General features: G+C 39.6%; 1 long non-coding RNA gene across 4 annotated transcripts in view; it reads left to right on the plus strand.

The window, feature by feature from the left end:
* Window positions 1–414: 414 nt before the first annotated feature.
* The window catches only part of LOC102397179, a 30,970-nt gene continuing 5,765 nt past the window's right edge, over window positions 415–25,619 (plus strand). The window contains exons 1-6 of one of the 4 annotated variants that reach the window (XR_006550855.1): window positions 415–2,023; window positions 4,111–4,211; window positions 14,340–15,514; window positions 16,747–17,153; window positions 20,314–20,457; window positions 20,554–21,709. This is a non-coding gene — a long non-coding RNA (uncharacterized LOC102397179). Of the gene's footprint in view, window positions 2,024–4,110; window positions 4,212–14,339; window positions 15,515–16,746; window positions 17,154–20,313; window positions 20,458–20,553; window positions 21,710–25,619 lie in introns of those variants that run through there. The other 3 variants (XR_006550854.2, XR_006550853.1, XR_327336.3) reach the window with 3 other exon arrangements.

The raw sequence follows: 25,619 nt of genomic DNA on the forward strand, positions 1-25,619 counted from the left end.
TATCTGACTTACAGTGAAGTGCATCAAGTAATAAGATGAATGGAAAGAGGGATGGTTAAATGGGTAAATAAGTGATAAGTCAAATATAGCAAAATATTAGTTGTAGAATATAGAAGGAAATGGATGTTTGCTGTATAATACTTTTCAATGTTTCCTTATGGTTAAAATTTGTCCTAATGTTCAAAAAAATATAAAGTACTTAAATAGGAAAATCAATTAAATAAGCATAGCTGATTTACAATATTAGTTTCATGTATACAACAAAGTGAGTCAGTTATATGTTTTTTCAGATTATTTTCCATTATAGATTATTATAAGACATCAAATATAATTCCCAGTGTTATACAGTAAATCTTTGCTGCCTATCTATTTTATGTAGTTTGTATCTGTTAATCCCATATTCTTCATTTTCTCTCCCCTTACCTTTAATCTTTGGTAACCATAAATTAGCTTCCTATAACTGTGAGTCTGTTTCTGTTTGGAATATCATTTGTATTATCATTACTTTTTGGATTCACATGTAAGTGGTATCATGTAATATTCATTTTTTTCTGTGTCACTTATTTCACTAAGTATAATATTCTTTAGGTCCATCCATGTTGATATAATGGCAATAGTTCATTCTTTTATGGACAAGTAATAATATCCCATTATATATGGAATACACAGATGACAATCATCTGTTGATGGGCACTTGGATTGTTTCTGCCTTGCTTATTAAATATGATTGATAGCAACATTTCATGAAGAAGGTAAAACAGCACATGATGCAAAACCACATATTATTTACTTCAAAATGTAAGTTTCACATGAAGTCTCTGACAAAATTAGCCAATCCTTGGGCTGCTGCAAGGTTTCTTGGGGCTTTTTACAACCTCCAAGCCCCTCTTCTGAGTATGGAACACCCTCTCCTCATTCCCTAACCCACCTAGCAATTGGAATATTCACAAAGTACCTCTGTAAACACCAACCAGACCTCTTCCCACCCAGACTCCTAAACCCACTGCAATCTGCTCCTACCTTCTCTGTAGCATCCCTTCTCCTGATAACCAGAAAATTCCTAATAGTCAGACCTAACAGCCAGTTTTCAGTCCTCATCCTACCTCATCTTAGCATCTGACTTGGAGGACCATGCTCTCTTGACTTCTTATCCCCTCAGCTTTCACCCAGCCACTTTTTCCTCATTATCTTGCCTCCTTTACCTCCTCTTCTTAGCGTGCTTTCAGAACACCTCTGTCCTTTTCTTGTGTCAAGGTGCCTCCACCCCCACAAGCCTTTTGTCACTATAAGCTCCTCCTAGGTGTTCAGTTTGACTGCCACGAATTCACCTATCATCTAATTACTCTCAAATCTCTGTTTCTAACCCTGATCGCCTTCTGAGCTTTAGGCTCAAAACCTATATAGGTCAGCCCCTTGGGATATTCTGCAGGCAAGTGATTATCAAAACAGAACTCCCCTTCTCTTGAACTCCCCAGCCCAGTCTATTTCTACTTTTTCTATCTCCATTAATAGAAGTAATTCCCAACTTTTCCCTTCCTTGCCCATTGATCTAACTGATCACCAAGTTCTGTCGGTTCTACCTCTCCCAAAGCTCTTCCTCACCTCCTCCTGCTCTCAGGTGTGGTTTAGACGTTCATCATATCTAACAAATTTGCCCAACTCTAGTTCTTCCCCTTTATTGGCCATTAGTCAGTCCTCTCTCACCACGGGGGTTGCCTTCCTAAGAAGAAACAGTCACACTCCGTGGTGACCATCCACCCCTTAATCACTTTAACAGCCTTCCCACTGCCATCCCTCTTTATAACCCTTCACCTGAGCCCAAATATACCTTATAACTACACTCTTGCCTCTATGCAGATTGTTGTTTTCCCATTACAACTACTCATGTGTAAGAATCCAACCTCAGAAGTCAAAAGTTTAAATGACACCACCAAATGTTGGAGATGATGTGAAGCCCGACTGCCAGTGAGAGTGCAGAATGGAGCAACCACTTTGGCAAAAGGCATGGAAGTTTCATATAAAGGTAAACACACCTATTCTTCGATTCAGCCTTTCCACTCCTGGAATAGGTGTGTCCTTTAAAAAGTTCTCTGTAAACCTCCCAGGCAATTAGTTCCTGCTCCATCCTTTTTTTCCTCTCAAAGTACATTGCATATTTCCTTATTGTAGTTTATACAATCACAATGTATCATACAATTTTTATTGGTGTATACGTCTTCTTCTAAGGCAATGGCAACCCACTCCAGTACTCTTGCCTGGAAAATCCCATGGACGGAGGAGCCTGGTAGGCTGCAGTCCATGGGGTCGCTAGGAGTCAGACACGGCTGAGTGACTCCACTTTCACTTTTCACTTTCATGCATTGGAGAAGGAAATGGGAACCCACTCCAGTGTTCTTACCTGGAGAATCCCAGGGACGGGAGAGCCTGGTGGGCTGCCGTCTATGGGGCCGCACAGAGCCGGACACGACTGAAGCGACTTAGCAGCAAGGCAGAACTATCCACTGCCACATAGTACATGCTTAATAAATGTTTGCTCAAGGAAGGTCTTTCTCAGTTCTCCAAATTTCTGCAGTGAGTTAGAGCTTAGAGATGGCAGGATCACCAAGGATATCAGCTACTACAACAACTATTATTGTTACTATCTGGTTATGTTATAGCCACACATTCTGGGAAACGAACTCACTCAGAAGGACAACGCAGATAGTGGAGTGCAGTTTATTACACCTGCGGGCCCAAGGAAAGTCTCCTCTTAGCCAAGGACCCTGACCAGTTTTTCTGAAAACCTTATATACCCTAAGTGTACGTGCCCAAACCCACCTCCCCAACCAAATTCCCTGAAACTAGTGTGAACAAAGGAAAAGAAAGATACAATCAAAGTTAACCCGTGATTCATATGCCTTAAGCCTAGGTAGTTAACAGTAGACAATTATCAACAGGCCTGTGGTCATACCCCAATAAACATAATAGAATGTATGATTCTATTTGGTTACACAGATAATTAGGGTATTTTTTTAGGCAACAGAGAGTCTAGGTACAAGCCCTGGGGCTCTTCCATCCAGGGGGCCTGGTTTTCCAGTTGGTATGTCATTTCCACAGTTACTGGGCATATAGCTCAAAGTCCACAGTCCAGCCCAAGACGGAGTCCAGCTTTCAAGATGGAGCCTGTTCTGTCTGTTTCCTCCTTCAGTTATACTTCTGCTCACATTTTCCATAACTGAACTCTCCCTGCCTTTCTTTTTAGCTCCATTCTTCGAAGACTACTAAGTAGGCAAGTGAAAAGAGTATCCAGATTGCCACAGGTGAAATACCTTCTCTCCCCCTTCCCAGTCACAAAATCTGCATGCACATAAATGAAACCTGATCATGTGGTATGGAATAAGCTTTTATCCTTTGTAACTCTGATCCTTTTTGAACTCAGAAAAAGGTAGAGGGTAGAAGATCTGGAATTTGAGGACTGATCTCTAGTCTAATCCCTGCACTAACTAGCTAGTGGGAGAGGGGGAATGATTCCACAACTCTGAGCTTCAGTGTCTCTCCTTTAAAAATGACTTGGAGTGAGCCATTTGTGAAAACCTAGTATAATGTATGTATATGCAACAATGACTCATTTATTCAACAGATATTCACTAAGTATTCATACTTTTTTAAATTGATGTAAAAAGTATCTAGTATCTGCTGCTGCTGCTGCTAAGTTGCTTCAGTTGTGTTGGACTCTGTGCAACCCCATAGACAGCAGCCTACCAGGCTCCTCTGTCCCTGGGATTCTCCAGGCAAGAACACTGGAGTGGGTTGCCATTTCCTTCTCCAATGCATGAAAGTGAAAAGTCAAAGTGAAGTCACTCAGTCGTGTCCGACTCTTAGCGACCCCATGGACTGCAGCCTACCAGGCTCCTCCGTCCATGGAATTTTCCAGGCAAGAGTACTGGAGTGGGGCCTACTAAATATCAAGTAATAGGTTAGGTACAGGTATATTATAGCCCTCAATGAATATGTTTTTTTATAAGTGTCTATTAGAATTTCTTAATTTTTAAATATTCTATATTGTACTATTTCCTCCCCATCCTATCCTCTTTTGGCCAAAATAATTTTTCTCTGAATTTCTCCTTTAAGGTCTGCTAAGTAGCATGGAGTGGTAGCTAACAGCATGAACTTTAAACCAGACTTTCAAGGTTTGCGCCTGGGCTCTACCACCTTTTAACTTGAGACTTTGGGTAAGTTGTTTAACTTCTTAATGTTTTGCTTTCTGCATTCTTAAAGCACAATAATATCTACTCCGTTAGGTTATTATAAAGAATGAAAGTGTTGATACAGGTACATCTTAAAGTGTTGCATGCACTAAGTAAAGTGCTTAAGTAGTGGTAGCTATTATTATTTGAAACCTGTGGTTCATAGGGTCCCTACCTTGCCATGAAAACCATTTCATGGCAAAGTATAAAAAAGCAATTGAAGAGCTTACTTTTCATTTATATTCCTTTAAGTAACTCTGCTTAGAAATTTTCTTATAAACCTACACTGTCCAATATGGTGGCTATTAGCCATATGTAGCTACTGAGTACTTGAAATGTGGCCGATTGGAAGAGTAGGGTTGCAAGTATAAAGTAAACCAGATCTTTAAAATTTAGAGGAGTGACATCAGTGAAAATAACAGAGTAAGAAACATCTAAAGCTTTCCCCTCTTAAAGTGCAACTATAAACTGGCAAAAACTGTCAGAATCAACTTTTTCAGAACTCTGGACGGTAATCAGAAGCTTGAAGCAGCTTGGGAAGCATTTTTTTTTTTTTTTTTTTTTTAAGAAAAACAGTAGCATCCTGATAAGACCAGTGAGCTTTGTGGCATTTTAACTTGCCTGAGTCCCATTTCTTGTACCCCAAGGGATGCAAGAAACAAGAAGTATGGCCCATACATGGAAGAAAAAGCAGTCAATATAAAACTGTCCCTGAAGAAGCCCAGACATTAAACTCGACAAGGATTTTAAATCAGCCATCTTAAGTAGGGTAAGCTCAAAGAAAGTCACATTGAATCATATAAAATCAAGCCATTTTGGAAAGAAGTTTGGAAGTTTCTTAAAATGTTAGATATGTAACTACCACATAATCCAAATATTACATTTAGGTATTTTCCCCCCTAAAATACAACATATGTCCATACAAATGTTGATAGCAGCTTTACGTGTAATAGCCCTAAGGAGAAGTGCGCGACAAAGGATGAGATGGTTAGATAGTATCATCAACTCCATGGACATAAGTTTGAGCAAATTCTGGGAAATAGCAAAGAACAATGAAGCCTAGCATGCTGTAGTCCATGGGTCACAAAGAGTTGGACATGATTTAACACCTGAACAACAAAAACTGGAAAGAACCCAAATATCCATCAGTAATGAGTGAGTGGACAAATTAATATATATAAATATATATATGCTATTCATCAATAAAAAAGAATGAATCATTGATCTGTTCAACACATGAAGCTTGAAATACTTATGCTGCAAAAAGCCTGTTGAAAGGTGATTCCATTTATGTAAAATTCTAGAAAGTGCAAGCTAAACCATAGTGACAGAAAGCAGATCAGTGTTTGCTTGGGAATAACAGGGTTATGGAGTGTGGAAGGATGGGGGAAATGAATTTCAAAGAGGCATGAGGCAAATTTTGGAGTGATGCTTATGACCATTATCTTGATTATGGTTATGACGTTACATATATATACATGTCAAAACTTAACAAATTATATACTTCATATTAGTACATTTCATTGTATATCAATTATACCTCAATAAAACTTTTCTAAATTGCATATGTGTTGATAATATAAAATGATACAGCCATTTTTGACACAGCATGGAGTTATCTCTAGTCAGCAATTTCACTTCTACATATCCACATTCTACATAAAGAATGCTCCATAGAAGCATATTCAAAATAGCCCCAAATCAGAAGCAACTCAGATGTCCATCTGCTGATCAATGGATAAACAACTATGCTATAACCACACACTGGAATATTATTCAGCCATAAAAAGGGATCAAGTACTGATGGATGCTACAATATTAATGAACCTTAAAAATATTATACTAAGTGCAAGAGCCATCACAGAACACCACATACTATATGATCCCATCTGTATGGAAAGTCAAGAATAGGAAATTCTCTGGAGACTGACAGTAGATTAACAGTGGACTAGGCCTCTGTGTAGGGGAGAATGGGAAGTGACTGCTTATGGGTACAACTTTTCTGTTGGGCATGATGAAAAAGTTCTAAAATTAGATTATGTGATGATTGCACAACTCTATAAATATACTGAAAAACATTGAATCATCTGCTTTAACATGTGAACTTTATGGTATGTAAATTACCTCTCAAAAAAAGCTGTGAAAAATTACATATATGCTAGCATTCTATTTCTGTTGGACAGTGCTATTTCAGAGAAACACAGCTTGGTGCAAAATATGGGCCAAAGGTAGATAGGAGAGCATAGTGGTGCTCATTATATGACTACCCTACATATTAAGTTTTCCATGAATATTTACTCAATTGTTAACATAGAACAAATGCTATAGGTAATAAAAATATATTAGAGGGAATTTTTTGACTGCAGGATTTTTTTTTAAATATCATGTGTGAAAGATTTTAAATACTGCATTTACATTTGCTAAGCAATAATAATTAAATTATCTAAAATCAGCTTGCATATACAAATTACATTCATGTCTTGGATAGTTTGTGCCTTTAAGGATTTTCCTGTAGTCACTAAGAATGCCATCCCCAAGTCTGCCCACCATCTACATCAGAGTGTCCTCTGCATCTTGCAGATCACGGCCTTGGAAAAATGTAGACAGCAGCGAGCTTTCTAATCAAGTGCCACCTAATGGTGTGTCAATATTTGGTGATCTCAAATATTAAATCCACCAAATGAGCCTGATGCCAGAATCAAACAGCCTTATGATAATAAGCTGAAAGCGTGATGTCTATGTGAGTTTGGGGCAAGATGTGGGCAGTAGTTTTATTTTTTCCAAAAGGGTGGAATTGTCTTCTACTTCTTCTTCAAGGGACATGATGATTCCAAAATATCCTGTGTAGAAAATAGATAAAAAAAAAAAAAACTTTGATAAACATAATAATCCCACAAAGATGCCTACGCCCTAATCCCTAGAACATATGAGTATATTATATAAAATGGTAAAAGGGCATTGCAGATGTGACTAAGGTTACAGACTTTAAAATAAAGAGATTATTCTCTTTGATCTGGGTGAACCCAGTCTAATCACATGAGCCTTTACAAGCAGAGAACAGAAAGAGTAGTCAGACAGACTTGAAGCATGGAGACTCAGTGCATCATTGCTGGCTTTGAAGATGTAGAAGCAATGTGACAAGAAATATCAGAAAACTTAAGGGGCTGAGAGGGGCTCCAGGCTATCAGCCAGACAGTAAACTAGACCTCAACCCTACAAACATGGAACCGTATTTCCCTAGCAACCAAAGTGAACATGTTAGTGGCATCTTACCCAGAGTCTCCAGAAAGGAACAAAGCCCTATGAACACCTTGATTTTTGACATTTTGAGATCTGGAGGCAAGTACGTTGCCAAGCCCACCAGACTTCTGACTACAGAACAGTAAGATAATAAACGAAGCTCGTTTTACGTTTGTGGCAGTTTGTTACATGACCATAGAAAATGAATACAATAGCTATTAGAAAGGGATTTCAGAACCCCACGTGCTGCAAAGGTTCTTGGGTAAGGTAAGAAGGCGCATAAATTTAAAACCTGGAAAACACATTCAGGGATATAAAGAAAAACATTATGAGCAGGATTATAGTATAAAGCTGGATTTAGAAAAGGCGGAGGAACCAGAGATCAAATTGCCAACATCGGCTGGATCATTGAAAAAGCATGAGACTTCCAGAAAAACATCTGCTTTATTGACTATGCCAAAGCCTTTGACTGTGTGGATCACAACAAACTGGAAAATTCTTCAAGAGATGGAAATACCAGACCACCTGACCTGCCTCCTGAGAAATCTGTATGTAGGTCAAGAAGCAACAGTTAACACTGGACATGGAACAACAGACTGGTTCCAAATCGGGAAAGGAGTACGTCAAGGCTGTATATTGTCACCCTGCTTATTTAGCTTATATGCAGAGTACATCATGTGAAATGCTGGGCTGGATGAACCACAAGCTGGAATCAAGATTGCTGGGAGAAATACCAATAACCTCAGATATGCAGATGACACCACCCTTATGGCAGAAAGTGAAGAAGAACTAAAGAGCTTCTTGATGAAAGTAAAAGAGGAGAGTGAAAAAGTTGGCATAAAACTCAACATTCAGAAAACTAAGATCATAGCATCCGGTCCCATCACTTCATGGCAAATTGATGGGGAAACAGTGGCTGACTTTATTTTTTTGGCTCCAAAATCACTGCAGATGGTGGCTGCAGCTGTGAAAATAAAAGACACTTTACTTTTTGGAAGAAAAGTTATGACCAGCATAGACAGCATATTAAAAAGCAGAAACATTGCCGACAAAGGTCCTAGGTCTAGTCAACGGTATGGTTTTTCCAGTAGTCATGTATGGATGTAAGAGTTGAACTATAAAGAAAGCTGAGTGCCGAAGCATTGATGCTTTTGAAGTGTGATGTTGGAGAAGACTCTTGAGAGTCCCTTGGACCACAAGGAGATTCAACCAGTCCATCCAAAGGAAATCAGTCCTAAATATTCATTGGAAGGACTGATATTGAAGCTGAAACTCCAATACTTTGGCCACCTGATCTGAACTGACTCATTTTAAAAGACCCTGATGCTGGAAAAGATTGAAGGTGGGAGGAGAAGGGGATGACAGAGGATGAGATGGTTGGATGGCATCACTGACTCGATGGGCATGAATTTGAGTAAACTCTGGGTGTTGGTGCTGGACAGGGAAGCCTGGTGTGCTGCAGTCCGTGGGGTCACAAAGAGTCGGACATGACTGAGCGACTGAACTGAACTGATACTGTATCTCAGAATCAGGGTTTGGGGCTCAGTGCCTGGTTGTGTATTGGACTCTGCAGCAGGGATGGAACTGGCCTGATAGATTTAACTATAGTTGTACAAATTCAGAAGGACTCAGAGAATGAAGACAAGAAGTGTGACTCTAATTTGTGTATGATGTTGAGAGATTCTTTGAGAAAGAAACAACGATCATGCTGCTTTTTGACCCTAGGTTCATCACTGGAATTTTCTATTCACCTCATACATAGCAAATCGATCACTCGTGTCCCAAAGCATCAGTCAAGTGTTTACTGGCAGAGAGTATGAACAGCTCTAGGATGAGAGCATATTTGGTGTCTTCCCTGGATGAAAAAAATTAGCTCTTTCAGGAAGTAAACATACAAGACCACTGTTATCCCATTTGGGGACCAAACGAAAACAAGAAATACATTTCTTGTCATCTGGATTATTGTTGTATAAATCTCTGTTCTCCCCCAATTTTATAAATTCTTTCAAATGTCTGAGATTCAAGAAACCAGTGCCTTATCTCAGTTCTAATCTTCTACTTTGAACTTTATGATTTAATGTGATTGTCAAGGAGTAAGAATGAAACACTTAATTCCAGTGCTATATAAGCTATAGAAATAAAGCAAGATTCTCAATTTATTTTACGAAGCTAAAATACACACACTCACACACATGCCAGATCAGACTAGTCTGACTTAAGCTACTTATATGGAATTTATAAACATATATTCCAAATGGAATACTGCCAAATCTAATCCGTTAGTACAATATATTAAAATAACATTCCATCACCAAGCATTCCATAACATTCCATTCCAACATACCATCATCACCCAGAAATGCAAGGATGATGATCAATACTTTACAATTTATAAATACTGTACATAGACCATGTCTGTCTTGTGCCAGTATAATCTTGGTATTTAGCAGTGCCTAGCACACAGTATTTGTTGAAAGACTAAACTAGTATTCACTGTCAATAATCCATTTGAAAATAAAATGAGAAGATAAATATCCCATTCAAGTAGCAATTACAGAAATTTTATATAAATACATAAAATGTATACATATAAATATTAAAACTTACATAAATACATAAATATAATTTACATAAATACATAAAAATGTATTCCTTGTTTTATTGCAATTTACTTTATTCCATCACATTTTGGTAATTCTTAGAATATCTCAAACTTTTTCCTTATTATTATGTTTGTTATGGTGATCTGTGATCAGTGATCTTGAATGTTACTGTTGTAATTGTTTGGGGGATGCTACAAACACACCCATGTAAGATGCTGAACTTCATTGATAAATGTTTTGTGTGTTCTGACTGCTCCACCAATTGGCCATTCTCCCGTCTCTCTCCCTCCTCTTGGACTTTTCTGAGACACAGCAGTATTGAAATTTGGCCAATTACTAACCCTAAAATTGCCTCTTAACTGTTCAAATGAAGGGAAGAGTCACCTCTCTCAGTTTAAATCAAAGGATTAAGCTTAGTAAGGATGGCATGTCACGAGCTGAGGCAGCTTGAAAGCTCAGCCTCTTTAGCCAAACGTTAGCCAAGTTGTGAATGCAAAGGAAAAATTCCTGAAGGAAATTAAAAGTGCTACTCCGGAGAAAACAAATGATAAGAAAGAAAAACAGCCTATTGCTGATACAGAGAATGTTTTAGTGGTCTGGATAGAAAATCAAACCAGCCACAACATTCTCTTAAACCGAAGCCTAATCCAGAGCAAGACTCTAACTCTCTTCAATTCTGTGCAGGCTGGGAGAGATGAGGAAGCTGCAGAAGAGAAGTTTGAAACTAGGAGAGGCTGGTTCTTGAGGTTTGAGGAAAAGAGGCCATCTCTGTAACATAAAAGCATTAATTCAAAGTGAAGCAGAAAGTCCTGATATAGAAGCTGCAGCAAGTTAGCCAGCAGCTGTAGCTAAGATAATTCATGAAGATGGCTAACCTAAAGCACAGATTTTCAATATAGATGAAACAGCCTTCTATTGGAAGAAGATGCTACCTAGGACTTTGATAGCTAGGGAGGGGAAGTCAATGCTTGGCTTCAGATCTGCAAAGGACAGGCTCTTGTTAGCATCTACTGCAGCTGGTGTCCAATTCAGTTGAAGCCAGTGCTCCTCTGGCATTCTCCAAGTCCCAGGGCCCTTGAGGAATGATGCTAAGTCTACTCTACCTGTGCTCTATAAGTGGAAGACAAAGCCTGGATGATAGCACATCTGTTTACAACATGGTTTACTGAATATTTTAAGTCTACTCCTGAGACCTACTACTCAGAAAAAATGATTCCTTTCAAAATACTGTTGCTCACTGACAATGCACCTGGTCACCCAAGAGCTCCGATGGAGATGTACAGAGATGAGTGTTGCTTTCATGACTGCTACCACAACATCCTTGCTACAGTCCTTGGATCAAGGAGTAATTGACTTCCAAGTCTCATTATTTAAGAAATACATTTGGTAAGGCTATAGCTGCAATGGATAATGATTCCTCTGATAGATGTGGACACAGTCAACTGAAAGCCTTCTGGAAAGGATTCACCATTAAAAGCATTGTGATCCATGGGAAGAAGTCAAAATATCAACGTTAACAGGAGTTTCAAAGAATTTGGTTTGCTCATGGATGACTTTGAGGGGTTCAAGACTTCAATAAAGGAAGTAACTGCAGATGAAAATAGCAAGAGAACTAGAATCAGAAGTAGAGCCTAAAGATGAGACTGAATTGCTGCAACCTCATGATAAAACCTTAATGGGTAAAACTTGAAATGATAACAAAGGATTTAGACTATTACATAAACTTGATAAAACAACAGCAGGGCTTGAGAAGATTGACTTCAGTTTTGAAAGAAGTTCTGCTGTGGGTAAAATGCTACCAAATGGCACATATGCTATAGAAAATTATTTGTGAAGGGAAGAGTCCAGTGAGGTGACAAAATTTGTTGTTGCCTTATTTTAAGAAATTTCCACAGCCACACCAGCCTTTAGTAACCACCACCCTGATCAGTCAGCAGCCATCAGCATCAAGGCAAGACCCTCCACCAGCAAAAAGATTACTACTCACGCAAGGATCAGATGATAGCACTTTTTAACAGTAAAGTATTTTTAATAAAGATACGTACTTTTTATACATGATACTATTGTATATTTAATACGCTATAGTATGTAAATGTAATTTTATATGTACCAGAAAACCAAAAAAATTCATGTCGCTCCCTTACTGTGACTTCCACTTTATGACAGTGGTCTGGAACTGGATGCATAGTATCTCCAAGGTATCCCTGTATATATGTGTGCATGTATATTTGCATGTATGTACATGTATATATATATATCACTGGGAATAAACTTAAAAAAAAAATTTTAAATGTATGACAATCTACCTGAAGGAAAGAACAAAACTTTACCAAGGTACCTTAAAAAAGATAAATACATGAATAACAATGTGGCTGTACCTAACTGTACTGTATTTTACACTTGAAATTGCTAAGAGGGTAGATCTTAGGTTTTCTTACCACAAAAATGAGAGAGGAAAGAAAAAAGTAACTATGTGAAGTGACGACTATGTCAGTTACCTTGATTGTTATAATTTTCTACCACATATGAATATCATATCAACAAGTTGTACACCTTAAACTGATATTTGACTTTTTTAATTCTTAAATTCGTTATGAAGCAAGATTTGGCATAGACTAGACAGATCAGTAAAATTAAAGCCATGAAACAGACGTAAGTATTAGTATATACATGTGTTTAGTATATGATAAAAATAGCATTTAAATCAGAGGTAGAGTGGCAGTGGGTAAAATTGGTTAAGAAGGTTAAAGGGTATCATCAGTCATCAGTTCAGTTGCTCGGTCGTGTCCAACTCTTTGCAGCCCCATGGACTGCAACATGCCAGGCTTCCCTGTCCATCACCAACTCCCGGAGCTTACTCAAGCTCATGTCCATTGAGTCGGTAATGCCATCCAACCATCTCATCCTCTATTGTCCCCTTCTCCTCCTGCCTTCAATCTTTCCCAGCATCAGGGTCTTTTCCAATGAGTCAGTTCTTTGCATCAGGTAGCCAAAGTATTGGCGTTTCAGCTTCAGCATCAGTCCTCCCAATGAACACTCAGGACTGATTTCCCTTAGGATTGACTGGTTGGATCTCCTTGCAGTCCAAGGGATTCTCAAGAGTCTTTTCCAACACCACAGTTCAAAAGCATCAATTCTTTGACACTCAGCTTTCTTTATAGTCCAGTTCTTTTTTTTTTTTTTAATCTTTGTAATTTTATTTTATTTTTAAACTTTACAATATTGTATTGGTTCTGCCATATATCAAAATGAATCCGCCACAGGCATACACGTGTTCCCCATCCTGAACCCTCCTCCCTCCTCCCTCCCCATACCATCCCTCTGGGTCGTCCCAGTGCACCAGCCCCAAGCATCCAATATCGTGCTTCGAATCTGGACTGGCGACTCGTTTCATATATGATATTATACATATTTCAGTGTCATTCTCCCAAATCATCCCACCCTCTCCCTCTCCCACAGAGTCCAAAAGACTGTTCTATACATCAGTGTCTCTTTTGCTGTCTCGTATACAGGGTTATCGTTATCATCTTTCTAAATTCCATATATATGCGTTAGTATACTGTATTGGTGTTTTTCTTTCTGGCTTACTTCACTCTGTCCAGTTCTCACATCCATACATGACTACTGGAAAAACCATAGCTTTGACTAGATGGACCTTTATAAACTTCAAGTTATAAAATAATAAGTCATGGGGATGTAACGTACAGCATGTTGACTATAGTTGATAATTCTGTATTACATACTTGAAAGTTGCTAAGAAAGTAAAACTTAAAAGTTCTCTTCAGAAGAAAAAAAATCTGTACCTATGGTGATGGATGTTAACTAGACTCACTGTGGTGATCATTTTGCAGTATTTACAAATCTGAATCATTATGCTGTATACTTTAATACAATGAGATATATCAATTTAAAAATCAGAGGGGGAAAATATTATTCAAGCAAAGAGTTCTGGGATAGTTGGTTTCTCTTTGGAAAAATTAAGCTAGAGTTTCCACTGCATACCAATCATCAATATAAATTTTCAAATATGAGTTATTTTTTAGAATACCTTAAAGAAAATAACCAGAAAATATAGAAAGTGCTTATATAATTTTGAGTCATAAATGTTTTTCAAAGCAAAAATCATAAAAGGTACATAGATGTGCCTGCATAAAAGTTTGAAACATTTAATTTAAAAGAATGAAAAGCTAAACCACAAACAAGGATAAAATGTTGGCACTATGAAATGTAGACAAAGGCTAAATGTCCTTAATTTTAAAAACTCTTGCAGGGCTTCTCTGGTGGCTCAGTGGTAAAGAATCCACCTACCAAAGCCGGAGACACAGGTTTGATCCCTGGTCCAGGAAGATCCCACAGGCCGTGAGGCCACCACGCCATGTGCCATAGCTACTGACGCCTGTGCTCTACAAGAGAAGTCACCACAACGATAAGCCTGCACTCCACAGCTGCAGAAAGGCTGCGTGTAGCAACAAAGACTTAGTGCAACCAAAAACAAATAAATAAAATCATTAAAAAAAGAAAAAAACTTGCAAAACAGAAGGGAAAAGACGTATCTCAATTTTTAAAAAATGCAACAAAAGGCAATTCATAAAAGTAGAATACAAATGAAAAAAAGAAATGTTTTCCTCACTAATAAACATATGAAGTTATCTTTTTATATATCCCAAATTGACAGTAATGAAAATAATATAGCTACTGGGAAGCAATGACCTCATATACTGCAGAAGGCAGTTAAAAAGCCTTAAAAACATGTATCTAGGATTTTCTTCTGAAGAAAAGATCAAGGGACACGTGTAAAGATCTATATCCAGGGATATTCATCAAAGAATTTTTTAAAAGTTATTAATGGAAATAATAGAAATGTTCTACAGAAGAAGGCTGTTTTGGTACATCAGTCCATGTGTACAATGGAATACCACAGAGCCCTTAAAAATTATGTTGAAGAGTATGTTCTAACTTGGTAAATACCAGAATGTTGAAGCCATTGCACTCTAAAGTCAGACCTGGATGTAAATCCATCTCTTCCCAGCTTTGTGTTATGGGACAATCAGTTTTCTCTCTCTAAGCCTCAGTTTCTCTACTGACCCTTTAAAGTTGTTGAGGGAGATCAAATGAATCATTTATAAAATGTACTTATAAACACAATGCCTGGCATTCAGTGAATATGCTCTGCTCATACAGAGTTGAAGTCAGTAATACTGGCCTGCAAAAGACATGTAATAAACATCTTTGAATAAATATGATGAACATGACAGGAAATTTTACTAAAAAAGTTGTGTTTAGGTCAAAAAGAAGATGTGGCTCTAAAGTAATGAGACCTTGGTTTTATAGGACTTCAAGAACTCAGGAGGAAATGCCAAAGGAAAGCTTTCAGAAGGATTTTGAACAGCAGCAGCATATTGAAATAAATGTACACAGCCTGGATAGTTGGAAACACATTTAGATGTAAGTGTTCTGCTAAAAGTGTATTTTGACATTGTAATGTTGTAGCTGTTCTTTACATGGCCCACTTCAAAATACCCTTAGTACTATGCTCATTCAACACTTTCTGAGCACTGACTGTGCTAAGCACGGCCACAAGCTCAAGGTCCTCGTGGAGTGTTTTACTGTGATCGGGTGACAAAGTCTCACCTCCCAACAGGCACTTTGGCTAAGGTCTGGAGAGCCTGGCACTGTGACTCAGGAAAACCCCAGGTTTAATTCCTAGAGAATGAGTCCTGACTCTGGACCTCAGTCTTCTCATCTGTAAAATGAGAGCATTAGAAAGACAACTTCCTTTTTTTCTTTTTTTATATCACAAGCTGAAAGAAATCAGTTGTGACCCAGAACATACTCACATTTACACACAGACACACAAAACATAAAGCAATTTTACGAGTGCCAAGACCACTTCCAGCTCTGAAATGCTTGTTTTTCTAGTGGAAAAAGGTCTGGCAAGGAACCAAAAGCCCTGATTGTTGGTGGCTGTCAGCCTTATGGGATCTTAGGCAGATTATTTCAGCTCTTTACACACTTCTCTATGAAATCAGGTTCTTGGACTCGATCTCTGAAGTCCCTCCATTTCTGAAATTCTGTTTTGTGATCATTTAATTCTTTTAAGCAACCATTATTGAGTATCCTGTGCCAGGCACTTTCTAGGGCCAGAAGAATGACTCTTGGACCCACCGTCTTACTGAGTGAGTCACAAAGATGGAAACAGGTGTGTATGCTTTCTCCAGAGTTGGTTTATAACCTGCCGGAAGGTCCTTAATAAAAGGTTATGATCTCCGCCTGTCTCCTATCTGGGCCTCAGCCATTTTTCTGGTTCAGTAAATGGGCAGTAAATGCACTGAATCACCAAACATATTTTCACCACATTTCCACCACCCTGCATCCTGAAGGAAAGGAGTTTCCAGGGGGGACTCACTCCGTTCTCTGTGCCCGAGCCGGCAAGTCCTAGTGACAAGGAGAAATGCTTGCATGTGTGGCACAGGCTGTAAGTTGTGAAGGACAAATGGAGGATACATAAGATAGCTGAGTGCTGAGTTAATTATCTTAAAGTCCAAATGTTATTTTTCAGCCCTCACTCCCCCACCCTGTGAGCTGCTTTCTTTTATCAGATTTTTAAAATCAATGTCATGCAAAAAAAAAAATTCCATTCATATTAATCCAAAAATGTTTCTTCATTTGACCCACAGCCCTATCCATGTGACCACTTTCCATCAGAAGATAGCTGTTTGAATTGTCAGCTCAAAAGCTCCCACTGCCCAGCAAGGCCAAATGCCAACACACAAAGCCACCCTTCAAACCAGTTAAGTTTATCTCTATGCCAAACACAGCCTTGAAGTACAAGTTTAGATAGAATGGGAACTGCTGATGAAGAATTGCTTCTGTGGACTCAGCCCTGTAAAGGGCCAGAGGAGTAAACATGATCTTCCATGTGAATGAACTGCAGTGGCTGCATATTGATGAGACACATTCAAGTCCTGCCTTCAGTGGTGCAGTCAAAAGTAGACTCTTTCCTCGCTCGGGTATGAAAGCCTATCTATAAACAGCTTTGCCAGCTCTGTGGTGCTAGACAGTTGGACAATTGAAAGAGAGGATGGTAAGTTCTGCCTATTAGCAAGGATTATTCTGTGTGGCTCTATAAAAGCAGGGCACTTAGTCCTGTCCCCCATTATGTGGGTCAGTGTCTCACTCTTTTAGGGGCCCCTGCTCCTGTTCTCAGTCTCTGCCTGTTACTGTTTAGCCTTAGCAGCAGCAGAGAAGCAAAAGGTAGAAGAGCCAAGCACAAAACAGGCCGGTCCCAGCGCCAAGTGGGTAGTGTTCTCTGTCTAGGAATTGCTGTTTGGCTACAGACCCATTACTCAGAGTGATCTCAGGGTGGTTTAGGGTAGAATTTTTCTGGGAAGCAATAAAGCTATCCAGGAAGCCATTGTAAACCACACGACCCAAAAAATGTTCCTTGAGACCTAATATATACCAGCAAGTTCCAGGTCCTGGGGATGGGCTCCCTGCTCTCGTGGAGCACACACTTAGTGAGACAGGAACAATAATAAATAATTACATCATGTATCATGTGGTTTTCAGGGTAAGAAAGATAAATCAGGACAAGGGGAAAGATGCTGTCCTAGATAGACTGCTTAGACAAGTTTCCTCTGACAAGGCAATATTTGAATGAAGGTTGAGTCACACACATATCTGAGGCAAGAGTTTCAGGCACAAGAAACAGCAAGAAAAAAGTCCTGGCTAGAGATGTGCTTGGCATGTTTGAGGACCCAAAGGTGACACTCGGAGGAGCCGGTGACAGAAATTCCTCCTGGGGTGCCTCTTACAGGAGATAACTGAGTTAGGCGGCAAATAAGGGGTTTCTTACTAAGATTGCCAGTGCTCTCTGCATGTGGGTGGTGGGTTGTCCTACCCATAATGTGCACTCACATCTTCTAATCCCTCCATCCAGTCTCCTCAACATGGGTTTTTTCAGAGTGCCAAAGTTGCTAAAGTCTAAGCTGCTTCACAGGCAAAAACCCACAATAGAATGAAAAAAGAAAAATAAGTCTGGTCTTAAAAATATCTGTAAAGAAAAATAAGTCTTTGGTTATTTTCTGCTGATCATCTACTAAATACAGACACATATAATATATATATACACACACATGTATATATAAATCATTCGGTACATAGGTGTTATTATCCTTTTACACATGAGTAACCTGGATCCTGCTTTGAACCCAGGCTGTCTGACTCCAGGGCCTATGTTCTTTTCCACTGTAGAGCATCACCCCCTGTGTGCTGATTATGTGCATTGGATACTACAGACTCATTGCTAGCCCAGTGGTTACAAAGTGTTGTCAGAGAGCAGACTTCCAGATTTGGTTTGAGACTAAGCAGCTCCCCCACCTCCGCCCCACAATGACTGGCAAACTGTTTGTTCGTGGCAGCTGTCAATTCTTCAAAACCTCTGTTTCTCCTCAGTGTATGTCATGTCTACTTTGCAAGTTCAGCCATCCCACAAACCTAGGTGATGGAACAAAATGCCACCTTCAGCCCAACTTAATCTGAAGACCTCAGGTGATGAGATTAGGGCAGGGCCTGCTTGGCTCTCAGAGATATTGCCATATGCTTTCACAGCTAACCAGTGCTTTCTTCTAAACCAGCACCCACCCACATATGAAATGGCACAAATAGGTTAATACTAGTTTTCCTTTCTTTAAAGAGACACCTAGTACCTGGAACCATGGAATGTTGAGCATCAAAATGGACCTGAGATTTTTTTTAAGACCCACCATCCTCTGATGGTTCTCTTGCTGCCCCATTTTTTACCCAGTGGTCATTCTGTTCATGCTTGAACGCTCCAGTTTCCAGGGAACACACTACCCGCTGAACAGCTCTTCTGTTTCTGAGTGGCTTTGAGAAGCTTCCTAACACTGCGCCAATGTCTCTCCTCACTTAGGCTCTACTCTGTGAAATTAATTCATACTCTTCCTGGGAGGCTATGCAGTACATCTAATCCCTGTTACAGGGAAGCCAAATATTTGTCCTATACTTTTATTAACATAGCCTAAAATCACAGCCTTTTTTGGTACTCGCATTATACTATTGATTCACATTGAGGCTTTCATCAGCTAAAACTTGCGGGGCTTTTTTTAAGCTTACGACTGTTAAGCCATATCTCTGTGTCCTCACTAATACAGTCACTTTAATAGAAAATTCCAAGACATGTATCTCTATTAAAGGTTTATCTTGTAATAGAAAATGACAAGACGTTTATCTCTATTAAAGATGCTCATCTGTTAACTAGATCTTTCTGGATCTTGATGTTTTTGTCCATTTTCTTGCTATCCCTCTCACCTTCATTTCATCTGTGATAATTTGGGAAAGCATCTGTCATCAGGACTTCAAAAGTCAAATACCTGTAGAGGCCCAGGAGTGAATCGATGGGGCTGGTTTTAAGTGCACACTCTGTGAGTGATGTGGGCTCTGTGAACAGGGGAACAAGAGTCCCTTGGCAGAGGAGCAGCTGCTACTTACTTCAGCTGACTATTGCTCTTCAGGAATGCAAATACACTATGACCTGATCACCAGCTTCTTGTAAAATCTGGAATTCTGGATTGTTTTTTTTTTTAAGTCTACTGATTTCAAAACACAGACCCAATTTTTTACCAGCATATGGGATAAAAGTATCTATAGAACAGGTGTCCTGTGGGCCAACAGTTTGCAATCAATTAATTAATTCCACACTAAAGTAATTGAACAGTTAGAGGCTGTGACATCACTAGAAACTACCCTCTGAGGCATTCTGAATTCATTCCCCAGCCCCCTCTGAACGTGGTCCTTCAACCACTTATTAAGTCATCTACCTGGATTGATATCCAGCCCTCACTTGCCATCTTGCCCAGATACCCTGGGGACTGCTCCACAGAGGAAGTGTTTCATTTCAGAAGCGAATACATACAGTGTAGGCAGAGTCCAGGCCCTGCTGGGACCTCATCTTTCCCCTTCTACTTCCTGGCTGTGTGACTTTGGGCAAATTCCTTCACTTCTCTGTGCTTTAGTTTTCTCTAAGTAAAATGAGGATGATAGTGTCTACTAAAGCAAGTTAACATGAGTATTTTACAAAAGCATACCTATAGGATGCTTAGCTCAGGGTCTAGCACATAGGAATTCTTCAATAAATTTTACCTACATTTATTACTTTTACAGTTATATACTTAGTACTTTGTTATTAATATGAATCACAGTATTATATCTGACACATTCTATAGGTCGTGACTGGACAGTAAGAACAACCCAGTGAGCACAGTTGGAAGTTGGAAATATCTCCAGCCTTTGTCCTTCACTCGTGACCCCCTCAGCCTGGAAACCTTGGCATATTGCTAAAGCTCCTCTTAGAGAAAATAGCTCCAATGGTGAGAGTTGAAATCTCAATTTTGCCTCCATATGACACACACCAGATCATGCTGTTCCTCTCCTTGAAAACGGTCAACGTTTCCTCTTTCTTGCAGAATGGAGTTCACAGTCCTTTGCCTCTGATTTAAGGTTCTCTCCCACCTCCTATCTGCCCACAGCTTCAGCTCTTCCATCGGGAGTACTTCCCCAGGGGCCTTCACCTTAGGAACTCTCTGCCTACAACTTGACACTCCCTGGAAATGTCCCAGGACCTTTTGTACTCATTCTATGAGCTCATCTCCCAGGTAAGAAGCCCTCACCTTGCCATTCACTGACTAAATCCCATTCATCCTTAAAACCCTGTGAAATTCAAGTCTACTGTGAGAAGTTCTTCTTTTAAATTCTTTAGCATTTATTGTTTCTACCACTTAACCTGGCCTTAGCATGTTCTGCTTTCTGTTGTTGCTTGACTGGTAAGCTACAGAAGAGGGACTAGATCTTGGCCTTTTTTTGTGAGTCTCCCCTCAACACACACACACGCACACACGCACGCCCCACATAGCACAAGGCTGAGAACACTGAGAATGCTCAATAAAGAAACATTTTTGGCCTGAATGAATGGCCTGAAGGACTGTTCCTTTCAACAATTATGGCCCAATAAATTATACTGGCATTGCCTCCTAGAGAGAAAGGCCACACTAAGGCTCCACAGATGGGGAAACTGCTCTGTCTGCCAAAACCCAGATTCAGGGCAGCCTTGGCCCTGTTTGGCTGTCTACCTGAATCTGGGTTTAACAACTTGGACTACAGTTTTACAGCCTAAGTCACCAGGCTCAGCACAACAGCATGAGTTCTTTGTCCACATGCTGGTGCCAGGTGTTAAGGGAACTGGCTCACTCTGCTTAAGGAGACCTGCAGGTGGGGGAGGGGCTGCCTGTGCTCCAAGCTGTCAAGCCAGGGGGCTTGTCTGCAAAAGGAGCCTTCATCTGGATCCTAAACAGGAAAAAAGAAATGAGGAAAGTTTATAACATGAGGATTTCAGGCTGGATGCTGGGGAAAGGGGGGTGGGGAAGTAGAATGACCTGAAGGTCATGACTGAATGGGACAAAGCTGAGAAAAATGGCCTAGACTCAATCAGATTTTATTTCCGTTGTTGTAAGAGTTGCACAATCCTAGGAAGGTGAAAGAAGACAGGAATCCGTCAAATTAAATCTTTAGAGTTGAGGTTACTTTTTTTTTTTCCCCAAACCATGCAGTATATAGGATCTTAGTTCCTGGACAGGGATCAAACCCGTGCCCCCTGAAGTGGGAAGCGTGGAGTCCTAAGCACTGGCTGTGCTGTGCTGTGCTTAGTCACTCAATCATGTCTGACTCTTTGCAACCCCATGGAGTGTAGCCCACCAGGCCCCTCTAGGGGAGGAGAATCCATGGAAATTCTCCAAGCAAGAATACTGGGGATCTTTCCAACCCAGGAATTGAACCCAGGTCTCCCGCATTGCAGGGGGATTCTTTACCAGCTGAGCCACCAGGAAAGCCCAAGAATACGGGAGTGGGTAGCCCATCCCTTCTCCAGGGATCTTCCTGACCCAGGAATCGAACCAGGGTCTCCTACATTACAAGGCAGATTCTTTACCATCTGAGCCACCAGGGAAGGCCCCTAACCACTAGACCACCAGGGAATTCCAAAAGTTACATATTTTAAGACAGGGTCCCCAACCTCTGGACCGTGGACCAGTACCTCTGGTCAGATCAGCAACAGCATTAGATTAGAATAAAGTGCACTATAAGCATAATGCACTTGAAGTATCCTGAAACCATCTCCCCCCATTCCCCAATCCCTAGAAAGATTGCCTTCCACAAAGTCGGTCCCTGGTGCCAAAAAGGTTGGAGACCACTCTTTAGAGACAAAGAAAGGCAGTATCCGCACAAGTGATAGAAGGGTTGGAGACTTTTGTGAGTAGGGGCTGGAAGGGTCTCTGGCTACGTGAGTTGTCCCTTTTGGGGTTTTGAAGTTATCGGTATAGCAGCTATAAATGGGGTTCCAGCCATGGTGTGATGGTTAAAGCTTAACAACCAGTTCTCAAAAAAAAAGCCCTGGCTTGTAACATTTGCAGATTTCTGTGGTGTAAATACACTCACCATGGTCAATTTCAAACTACTTGGTGGAGGCTCAGAATGTGGGGTTGGGAAGGGCTTGTGCAGCTGGCTCTTGTGAGCCTGGGCGAGTGGTTACAAAGGTGAAAAGTCTGAGTCACCACAAGCTCACCTTCTCAGCTGAGGCTGAACAAGCTGGTGTGATGCCTCCTCGTTTCAGCTTTCAACTCTAAATAAGTGTCCTTTCTGGCTGTATTAAGTGCCAACGTTTTACATTTTTACCCCTTTGGTTGCTGTTTTCTCTTTTTAAAATGGTCGGTTCCTCAAGTGTAGTGCTGAAGTGCTGTCCACTCTTCCTGAGAGCGAGAAGGCTCTGATGTGCCTCACAGAGAGAACATGAAGATAAACTTCATGCAGAAATGGATTATAGTGCCATTGGTTGTGAGTTCAATGTTAGTGAATCAACAGTATCTATTAAATAAAGTACTTTAAACAGAAATACACATAAAACTAGGTATGTATGGATCAGGTGACAACCCATTATGACCAGAGGCTCTTGGGAACCTAACTCTGTATTTCCCTGAAGAGTGGTTCACTAATTCAGTGTTTGTGCCAACGTTATAGGGCACAGCTACCTCAAATGAGAATTGGTCATGCTTTTAGAAAGAGTGAGGGGCTGCAGCAGCCCAAGGCAGAGCATCAGAGCCCCAGCAGGATGAGCGGGGAGCCCTGCCGGGGAAGCTCAGGGTAGAGCGTCAGAATCTCAGCAGAGAACAGAAGAGGTAGCCCAGGTGGGAAAGATTAATTGTGTACTTAAGTATGAGTCAAATACAGAAACATATTAAATGTAATGGAAGCTAGAATTCCCTGTATCTACTGCAAGGACCCAGAGCAGCATCACCCTAGTGGCACAGAGCTCACCTAAGGCCCAGATCTTGGCTTCTAAACACTACTTTTTCCATGGCTTCTTGGAGGAAGAAATGATTCTAGGGCTAGGAGTGAACACATGATTCTGAGTTTGATTTGTGTGCTATAAAGGACATCATTAGGACTATGGACAAAATTCTTTTGAAGTCTGAGGAGTTAATGGTGAATATATTAGTGTTCATTTCCTGATTTTAATGGCTCTGTTGTGGTTACACAGGAGAATGTCCTTGTTTGTAGAAAAACACACACTAAATATTCAGAAGTGATGGGGCATCAGATTGGCAACTTACTCTCAAATGGTTTGGAAAAAAGTTCTTTAAATTGTACTTTCAAACTTTCTATAAGTTTGTGTTTGTATTAAAAATGTGTAATCAGGTAATTGATTAGATTTATAATTTTTAAGTAGAAATATTACCAAGTTTATATATAGTAGTGAAACATTTCAGAAGAATTAAGTTCACCATATCTATTTGTTTAATTTATTAGATTTATAAAAATTACTTAGGTACTTGGAAGGGTTTATCAGTTAAATAATTGAAGTACTTTTAAAAGGAAATAGAGTATATTACATTTATAAATGCTGTTTTAAATAGTTCAAAGTATTTAATGGAATCTATAAATGGGGCCAAATTATTATTTTTAAAGTAATCACTAAAATGTGCTAGACTTATAAATAGAATAAAGCCTTCAACTGAATTTAAAAGTCTAATTAATATTAACCTTTTAAAGCCAGAGTACATATAAATAGTTTTTCATGCGTAATATAGATTCAACAGTTAAATAGCACTGCTTTAGCACTAATTTTGTGCCTAGAGCAGCCAGGATAAAGAAGAAATATAAAACATAATCTCTGACCTGCTAAGGAGATTATAACTAATCAGTGCCACGAGATCAGCACACAGGAGACAATAACAAATAAAACAATATGGCAAGTATCAGAAACTGAGATTATGTGGCATATGCTTGTGTACACCTATATAACCCTAGAAGGCAGAACTCTCATCAAGAGGAAAATAAATGGAAGCAGTTACAGTACTCAGCTTTAACGCTCAGGATGGGATTAGTCTACACTACAAGAACAAACCAACCTTGAAGTCTCAGAGGCCTAACATGAAGTTTGTATCTTGCTCACGCAAGGTTAAATGCAGGCCAAAGCTATTTGCCCTGCAGTGAATTTAGGCATCCAGATACCTCTCACCTTATCGCTCCACCATTTCCAACCATTGCTTCCAGGGTTGCTGCAACAGGAAAACAAGAGAGTGGTTGTTAGAAGAATTAAACTATGATGTATCATCAAAATTAAAGGGTTTAAAAAATAATTGTTGGTGTTGGTGTTGCTATTATTATCATTATCAAGCCATCCACCAGTTGCACTTTATAACTTAGAAACTAGTGAGTTTCCTGTTACTAGGAGGTATCTAAACAGAGAGAGAGCAGCAGTTGATCCAGGATTCCATGAGAAATACTCAAAGACTGGGTCAGGCTAGACCTATCAGGACCTTTCATGGAGATTCTGTTCTGTTCTAAGTGCACTAGAAGATGAAGGAAATTGGTGTGAAATAGAGGAGATGAGCCTTGAAAGATGGGGTCAGTTGGTCATGGCCACCATAGCACTTGACTTCAGAGTGACTATTCATCAGGTGGCCCCAAAGGAAAACATGAAGTCAGAAGAACTGGCTACGTTTTCTTCTGCCTCTTTCAAATGTAACATTCGCTTTTTCATTAAGAGTCTACATGCTGTCATTTCAACAGATGATCCTAGGGTTACTGGATATTCACATCTAAAAGAATGAAACTGAACCCCTTCCTCTCATGTACCACATGTAAAAATTAACTCAAAATCGATCACTGACCTAAATGTAAAGTTTAAAACTATAAATCTCTGATAATAAAACATAGGTGTTAAAGACTTTGGGTTAGGCACAAGCAACAAAAGGAAAATTGACAAATTAGACTTCTTCAAAATTAAAAACTTTTGTGCTTCAAAGAGAAAGTAAGAAGACAATGCAGCAAATGAGAAAAAATGTTTCCAAGTTGTAGATCTGATAATGGTCTAGTTTCCAGAATATATAAATAACTCTTATAGCTAAATAACAAAAAGAAAAACAACTCAGCTTAAAAATGGACAGAGAATAATTCTCCAGAAAAGACATACAAATGG

The sequence above is a fragment of the Bubalus bubalis genome, chromosome 4, assembly GCF_019923935.1.
Source record: "Bubalus bubalis isolate 160015118507 breed Murrah chromosome 4, NDDB_SH_1, whole genome shotgun sequence".
NCBI lineage: Eukaryota > Metazoa > Chordata > Mammalia > Artiodactyla > Bovidae > Bubalus > Bubalus bubalis.